This window comes from Chrysochloris asiatica, unplaced genomic scaffold, assembly GCF_000296735.1.
Source record: "Chrysochloris asiatica unplaced genomic scaffold, ChrAsi1.0 scaffold00059, whole genome shotgun sequence".
Taxonomy (NCBI): Eukaryota; Metazoa; Chordata; class Mammalia; order Afrosoricida; family Chrysochloridae; genus Chrysochloris; species Chrysochloris asiatica.
Genome location: NW_006408577.1, coordinates 7,267,310 through 7,276,414, shown reverse-complemented (window position 1 = coordinate 7,276,414; position 9,105 = coordinate 7,267,310). Strand labels below are relative to the sequence as shown.

The 9,105-nt window shown below is 36.3% G+C and overlaps 1 pseudogene; it reads right to left on the bottom strand.

The window, feature by feature from the left end:
- Positions 1-7,235: 7,235 nt before the first annotated feature.
- LOC102834045 lies at positions 7,236-8,577 on the bottom strand (annotated as a pseudogene).
- Positions 8,578-9,105: the final 528 nt, after the last annotated feature.

Genomic DNA, 9,105 nt, shown 5'->3' with positions numbered 1-9,105 from the left:
GGCATGAACTTATAAGAATGGATTTTAAAAGTGAAACTAATACGAAATCATCCTTGGTATAAAAAATGTCATATAATCTCAAATTTTATTTCAATTATATTTTCTGTAAATAAAAGAATGCTGAACATAAAGCCTGGTTTACTTTAGGTTATTTATTCGCTACCAATTTATAGCAAAACAAACAAAATAAATTACTTCAGTTGTATTTACTGTTAGCATTTTCTGGCAAGTTTGATGGCCAACTAGATTGTACCAAGTCATACTCAACATTAGTAAAAGTGTTATGAAACCTAAAGTAGGAAGAAGATTTTAGGTAAGAAGATTTTTAGAGATCATTTAGTTGCTCTATAAAAATGCAAATCTTTTGGCCTGGGTAACATCAATTCAAGAGTGCTCAGAAAGAAATTGAAAATGAAATCTCTGAATAGCTGTCAGAATACTTGGAAATATCAGGGAGATAAGGAGAAGGGTTGCAAGATAGGTGATGAAATAATGTCACAAATTTCTTAATGGAAATAATAGTATATTTTCTAAATGACAGAATATGTTGTAGGTTGAGATAATATACCATGATATTAATTATTAAAATTCAGATTTTGTTTAAGAAGGGAAACTTCTTTAAGAGGCAAAGCTTCTTTTAAGTAAAATAAAAATGAAGTACATGTTACTTATAATGACCTGTCTCCCAAAATTTATGCAAAAGGATAAAAAAGGAGATGACAAAAGAAGTCATCTTACTATCATAAAAGTCATAGAAATGATAAAGACAGGTATATCAACATGTATGCTGGACAATATAGAGTATAAGACAAAAAGTATTCCATTGGACAAAGTCATACAAAAACACAATTAAATATAAAGTTCTTGGCTTTTTTCATTTTATGTCACTATGTGTAGTTGAATAATATTGCATATTTAGTCACATTTAAATAGATTAACTTAAAAGAAAAAATGGAATTTTTATATTAAAACAAACCATAAAGCTACAATAATTAATTCTGCATGATCCTAACACTAGAAAAATTATGCCATAAATAATTGCAAATAATTATATAATTGCAAATCTTATGGTAAAAAATGGCATTTGAAATCAGTAAACGTATCCTGGTTATTCAAAATATGGTACTATAAATTCTGGTTTCATATTTAGAAAAATAGAATTCTATACTTGTTTGTGTGGTAGTGAAAATTAAATAACTAAGCAAATTAATAATAAAATGATTGACATTTGATTCTTTTGATATAATTGAAATAGGGAAGGTTTTTCTGAAAATGACACCAAAGTTAGAAATAATATTTGTATCCATATAAATTTGTAACTCATCCATCAGTATTTATTAAGTATTCTGGTGTGGTACTGCAGGTTAAGCCCTGGACAGCTAAGCTGCCATAGCCCATGGAGTCCTGGGGTGGTGTTGTAGGATAAGCACTGGACTGCAAGGTTGGTTTGAACCTGAAGATGGGAGATTCAAACCCACTAGCAGCACCTAGGAAACCCTATACAGGGTCATTATGAGTCAGAATTGACACAATTGAACTTAACAACAACAAAAATAAGCCCAGGGAAGACTTCTTTTTGAGGTGTTTGACCAATAAATAGAAAAGACTTTTATGATAAGTAAGTTTCAATAGCCTCATATGGATGCGAAAGCTGGACAGTGAACAAGGAAGATCGTAGAAGAATTGATGCCTTTGAGTTGTGGTGTTGGAGGAGAATACTGAAAGTGCCATGGACTGCCAAAAGAACCAATAGATCTGTTTTGGAAGAAGTGCATCCAGAGTGCTCCTTGGAGGCCAGGATGGCTAAGCTTCGTCTCTCCTACTTTGGACATATTGTCCGGAGAAAACAGTCGCTGGAGAAGGATGTCATGCTGGGTAAGGTGGAGGGTCAGAGAAAAAGAGGAAGACCCCCAACGAGATGGATCAGCCAGGTGACATCATTGATGGCGTCAAGTGTGGCGGCGTTAGTGAGGTTGGCCCAGGATTGGACATTGTTTCATTCTGCTGTGCATGGGGTTGCTATGAGTCGGTTCTGACTCCACGGCACCTGACAACAACAAGTTTCACAATACACACCTAGAACTATGAAACTATGGAAATGGGAAATTAGGTACCAATTTCTCACGGTGTATGAAGACTTGGCCCATATCTTACACTGACGTACATTGACAACGATCACCATGTACGGCAATTTCTGGTCTCCTAAATATATTTGATAGTAGCACGGAGGCCCCATAAAGTAAGCTCTGGACTGGGTGCTGTAGGATAAGCACTTGACAGGGTTGATGTTTCAAATTCACTAGCAGTTTCTTGGAAACCTTATGTGGTGGAGGTAGTTTTGTGCTGTGAAGTTGGTTATGATCATAGTGACCCCGTATAGGGTTTCTGAGGCTATAAATCTTTAAGGGACCAGACAGCCACATATTTCTCTCTTAAACAGCTGGTAGTTTCAAACTGCTGATCTTGGGGTTAGCAGCCCAACTCGTAACTACTACACTACTAGAGATCCTTAGGAAATCCTGTACAGAGTCACAGTGAGTGGAAACTATACCCTTAATTAATTTATTTCAATGGGCCATCATAGATTTCAGGATAAATTTAATCTCCATAATATACCAAGTCCTAAACTGCCGATTCTTGCTCTATGGCATCATGGAAATCTGAGAAGTTCTCCATAATACCTTTCATTCCTATCAATTTTCACCTTACTTACTTATGCCTTTCAATTCTGTTGCTATATGGTCTAAAATAATATCTGCAGTTGACACTAATACATATTTGTGGAAAAATTATAAGTATGAGTTCATAAAAATCTGTAGAAATGTTTACTTTTGTCTATATAGCAACAAATTATTTAGATAACATAAAAGTAATCAAATGAAGATCAAAAGAAGTGACACACTTTAGAAACTCCCATCTGCATATATTTTTTCATAGCCTATATATCCAAAAGTTTTGAAGTATAAATACAAGCTTTATTTATCCTTTACCTAATCCTTAAGTCACCAAAGAGAGAAAGATAGACAACTGCATTCCCTCCTGAACACAGGCTCAAGGACACAAATTCTTACCCAGATTCTAGTCAGCAGATTAATTTAACCAAAATCTCCCAAAGGATTACAGTATGTTCTCTGTCCCTGGAGAGAATTTTGGAACTGCAATAGCAACTCCAATACTGAAAAAAATTTCCACAGATCTTGCTATTCAAAATACCACAACTTTCAAATACTTAAAGGACCATGCAACTCTGAATTGTTTAGCTTAAAATGTTGCACCGACAGGTCATTCTTAATCTTTTGGTTACAATGTTCGAAAATAATTCTGAACTGATGGTTTGAAGGGCAAAAGTTAGACCCGTTCAAATTCTTCCTTCTCTTTACTTAGCTACATCTATAGTTTTTACCCAGACATAAATATGTTCTAGAAAAGTGAATAATATACTTTTCAGTGATCAAGTAAACAGCTATAAACCTTTGATAAAAACAAAACAAAACAAAACAAAACAAAAACAACTACATTTGTTGTCTTAACTGCTCAGTCTGCATCCCAGAACAAAAAACTTGTAGCAGAATATGATGACTTTTTTGAGTTAAGGAATGAAACTATAATTTGGATGACTTCAATTAGTTAAATAGTAATTGAAGTTCTGGCGTGGCACTGTAGAATAAGCAAGGGACTGATAAAATCAAGACACTTCTTGCCTCCAGCTGCTCTGAGAAACCTTACACAGGGTCACTATGCATCAGAATGGTCTGAATGACATACAATAGCAAATATGAGAACATAATGTACAGGGAAATTCACCAAACACAAAAATTTTCCATGAAACATAAAATATTATAGTTGAGTAGAAATTCAGTTATCAGTCACTCTAATAGTTATTCTTGTATATGACCAAATAGATACAGTAGAGGTGAAGTGTTTTGCAGAACAGCAGATAGTCATTTAGCAGAAAATATATTAGGTATTAAAATTAGATTTATTGATTTGATTGAAAGCTCTTTATACTTTACTAAGCTGTAACATTGTTTTCCTTACCACTGGACCAATAAGTAAAATTCTTATCAATGGAGAAAAGATTGAAGTTGTCAAGGACTTCATTCATTTTGGATCAGTTATCAACACTCACGGAAGCAGCAGTCAAGAAATCAAACGATGTATTTGCATTAGGTAAACCTGGTGAACAAGACCCTTTTAAAGTGTTGAAGAGCAAAGATATCAGCTTGAGGACTAAGTTGCGCCTGACCCAAGCCATGGTATTTTCAATAACGTCATATGCATGCAAAAGCTAGACAGTGAATAAAGAAGACCATGGAAGAATTGATGCTTTTTAGTTATGGTGTTGGAGGAGAATATTGAAAGTGTCATGGGCTGCCAAGAAAACCAGCAGATCTGTGTGGGAAGAAGTACAGCCAGAGTGCTCACTTGGAGCACAAGATGGCCAAACTTCATCTCTCATACTTTGGATATATTGTCAGGAGGTACCAGTCACTGGAGAAGGATATCATGTTTGATAAGGTGGAGGGTCAGAGAAAAAGAGGAAGACCCCCAATGAGATGGATTGGCCAAGTGGCAGCATTGATGGACTCAAGAGTGGCAATAGTAGTGAGGTTGGCCCAGGTTCAGGAAGTGTTTCATTCTGCTATGCGTAAGGTTGCTATGAGTTGATACTGACTTGATGGCACCTAACAACAACAACATTGTTTTCACTTTTTAAAAATTAAAATCATCAAGCACTACAAAGCTTTCTGTTTTAAAGATTGTTTTCAGACACATCTAATAGATTTTATTTATTTTTCATATTTCTTATATGAAAAACATTTGCAAAATTATTAGTAATAAAATTAGTTTTTTAAAAAAGATACAGAAACAGTTGCCTTTTAGGTTAGATCATACATGTTTTAAGTTTCTATGCCTAATTAGAGTAGAGTAATACTGATTTATTTCAACTTCATGTGATGTGGTCAATTACTTCTCTTCATTTTCTGGGAGAAAAACAAAACAAAACAATAACTTGATCAGATATTTCATAAATGCCATAGAGGACTTAATTTTTGGTGGACTTTGAACCTAGTTTTTCATGCAAAGAACCTGGTTCTTAGCTTTTGTCAAGAAAATCTAAGCTTGGTCCTCAATTGCTAGTCCCAGGAACAGAGAAAAGGGAAACTGGCACATGGGAGTGTAGTTAGCCTCTATACTTCCACTGTGACTAGAAATAGCTGGACTTAGTCTTTTGTGCAAAACTCCTTCCTCTTTAGGTGCTTTAGCCATTGTATCCACAGTTATTTGAACAGTACAATATTCATTCCCACTTAATACGATTCTCACTTTCTCAAATGTTCTCTCTACTCTCTTCCTTTCTTGCTCAATCCCATGATTTTCTGACCTGCACACTGGATAAGGCCTAACTGTCATCTGGTTATATGTTTATGTGTACTTGTACATCATGCAACTCACCACATGGAAGATTTTGTATGTTAGTCTCAAATTTAACTGTAAACTTGAAAGCAAATACCACTTCTGCTTTGTTTTAACTTACATCTTTTGCATGTTACATATAAAAGTATTATTTCATAGAAGACATACAACAAATATTTTTTGAAAGAATGAATGAAACCATTCTAATTGTCAGGGCACTTAGAATGAAGTGCTGTAAAATCAAGATATAAAGGGCAGTTGGAGGGAGTTGAAGGAAGATGAGACTGTCAGCTCCTATTAAGATTTACAGTCTCATAAACCCTACATAGGGCTGCTATGAGTCAGAATTAACTAGATGGCAGTGAGTTTTTTTTCTTTTTTTTTTTTTTTTTCTTTCTGAAGGAACTAAAACCCAGGAAATATAGAGAGGTGTAGTAATCTGGATTGAAAAAGGATAATATATGAACATTCAATCTAATTAAATTTTTTGTAAAAAAGAAAAACCCTGTGATCATAAAAAAGGCATTTGAAATGCAGTTAATCATTAAAGTTTAGGGAATCTGTAGGAAGCTAAATGCTGCCATTTTAAGAATACTTCCTACAGATGAGTCTTAGTTTTATTTAAAACTCAGGAAGAAAAACAGGAACTGATACACAGTGGTGATTCTTTGAAGAAAACCAATTAAAAATAAACTTATTAAAATCTAACAGGTTTAAATACTGTGGTAGCATTTTGATAAAGAACTGATTTCCCACCTTCCTTATTAAAGTTACAAAAACCTTCATGGATATGTACAATACCTTGGCTGAATGTAACTTAATTGAAACTAAGTTATAAGTAAAAACAAGAAAACTAGGGAAACAATGACTGTGAGAGGAAAAGGTGAAAGTTGTTGAGAGAACCGAAGGAAAAATGACGTCAGCAGTTGCAGAAATACTCTATATTCACAGTCTTTTATAAAGTTGTACTTCTGAGATTAATATTTATAAAATTAAAACTCACCAGCTGCTCCTCGGAAACCCTATACAGGGTCCCTATGGGTCGGAACTGACTCGACAGCACTTCACAACAACAACAACATGTAAATAGGAGTCCTTGTGTGGTGCTGTGGGTTAAGGCACTGGACTAAAAAGTTGGTTTGAACTGCAAGTTCAGTGGTTCAAGCTCACTACCCTCTCCTAGGAAACCCTATACAGGTTCGCTTTGGGTCCGAACCGACTGAATGGCACTTAACAACAACAACAGCATGTAAATAATTCTCATTCCTAAATTTGAGTTGCACTTATTAATATATGTTTTAATATACTTTTACAAATTTGAGGATGAAATTTTGGATTCTTTTAAAGCTTCCTGTTTTTGCAAATATCCGTATGCAAGATATACCCCATTAAGAAGTGTGATTTGGAAACTGCGCTTTCTTCAGACCTCCATCAAACCGGTCTAGTTCCCAGGCCAATGACTCAGGTTGACTTACAAATATATTTCATAAAAGAAGAATCACTCAATATAATTGTTGTCCTCCATTAAGGAAGCGGTAGTATATGCCCACCTCTGACAGATCCTGAGAAGACAGACATAGAAAAGCAAGACCCAAAGGTATGTGAAAGTATGATTATATGAATTACAATCAATTGGTTATAAATTCATATGAAGGGAGTCCAAAAATTTCATCAAAAAATTACAATAACTTTTGATTCCATTTTTCTACAAACTTTTGAAACCCCCTCATACATCCATGTTTGGTATGGAATTCTGATTCGCCTTTTTCTGAAAAATGGTTATGAGCATTATTTTGTTGTTGTTATTTTTCTCATATTCATTTAGCCTTCTGAGCTTTCTGAGCAGACTTGGTGACTTTGCCAGCTCCAGCAGTCTTTTTGTCCACTGTCTTGATGACACCCACAGCAACAGTCTGTCTCATGTCATGAACAGCAAAATGACCCAAAGGAGGGTAGTCTGAGAAGCTCTCAACACACATACACTTGCCGGGAACCATGTCAACAATGGCAGCAAAACTAGACTTCAAGAATTTGGGGCCATCGTCTAGCTTCTTATCAGACTGGCTATCAATCTTCTCCTTGAGTTCAGCAAACTTGCAAGCAATGTGAGCTGTGTGACAATCCAGCAAAGGTGCATATCCAGCACTGATTTGGCCTGAATGGTTCAGGGTGGTCACCTGTTCAGTGAAGCCAGCTGCTTCCATTGATGGATCATTTTTGCTGTCACCAGCCACGTTGCCACTGCGAATATCTTTGACAGAGACATTCTTTACATTGAAGCTTACATTGTCCCCAGGCAGAGCTTCACTCAAAGGCTCATGGTGCATTTCAACAGAGTTTACTTCAGTGGTAACATTGACAGGAGCAAAGGTGACCACGATGCCTGGTCTGAGAACTCCAGTCTCCACTCTGCCCACAGGGACAGTGCCAATACCACCAATACTGATGCAGGGGCTTGTCATTTGGACGAGTTGGTGAAATGATGAAATCCAGAGCTTCGAGAAATGTGGTTCCACTGGCATTGCCATCCTTACAGGTGACTTTCCATCCCTTGAACCAAGGCATGTGAGCACTTGGCTCCAGCATATTGTCACCATTTCAACCAGAAATTGGCACAAAGGCTACTGTGTTAGGGTTGTAGCCAATTTTCTCAATGTAGGTGCTGACTTCCTTAACTCTTTCCTCATATCTCTTTGTGGCTCAGTGGAATCCATTTTATTAACACCAACAATTAGCTGTTTCACACCCAGTGTGTAAGCCAGAAGGGCATGCTCACGGACCTGCCCATTCTTAGAGATACAGCTTCAAGTTCTCCAACACCAGCAGCAACATTCAAGACAGCACAGTCAGCCTGTGAGGTTCCTGTAATCATGTTTTTTATAAAGTCTCCCTGTCCTGGGGCATAAATGATGGTCACATAGTACTTTCTGGTCTCAAATTTCCACAGGGAGATATCAAGGGTGATGCCTCGCTCATGTTCAGCTTTCAATTTATACTTGAAGGAGCCCTTCCTCATCTCAGCAGCTTCCTTCTCAATTTTTTCGATGGTTCTTTTGTCAATTCCACCACATTTGTAGATCAGGTGACCAGTAGTGGTTGACTTGCCAGAGTCGACGTGTCCAATATGACCATGTTAATATGGGTATTTTCCTTTCCCATTTTGGTTTAGGTTTTGCATTGGTTTTCACCAGCACCTGTATTCTGGTGGCAAACCTGTTGTGAAAAAAAAAGGAGCATTATTTTGTTTTCAAATCAACTACACACCTCTTATTTTTTTTAAAGAGCTACTTTATTTTATAAGTAGTACACTAAAAAAAAACAAATGCAAAAGAATCTGGCCCACTGAGTTTCTGTACACAACATAGCAGAAAAGCTGTGAAGTTGTGTTAAGACTGCTGATAGCTGATGTTGAAAGCAATATAGACTCAGCAGAGAATTCCTAGGTTTCTCCTTTCTCTCTCTCATCTATCTATATACACAAACATGCACGAAGGGGCTTCAAAAATATTGTGGAAAAATGCAATTGAAAGCTATTTAATTTTTACATAAATGTTTTTAAGCTCTCTTAGATAAACATTCGTTGTTGCTAGGTGTTGTCTAGTAGGTTCCATGTCACGGCAATACTGTGCACAACAGAACAAAACCCAGCCCTATCCGGCGCCATCCTCACAATTGTTAAATTTAAGC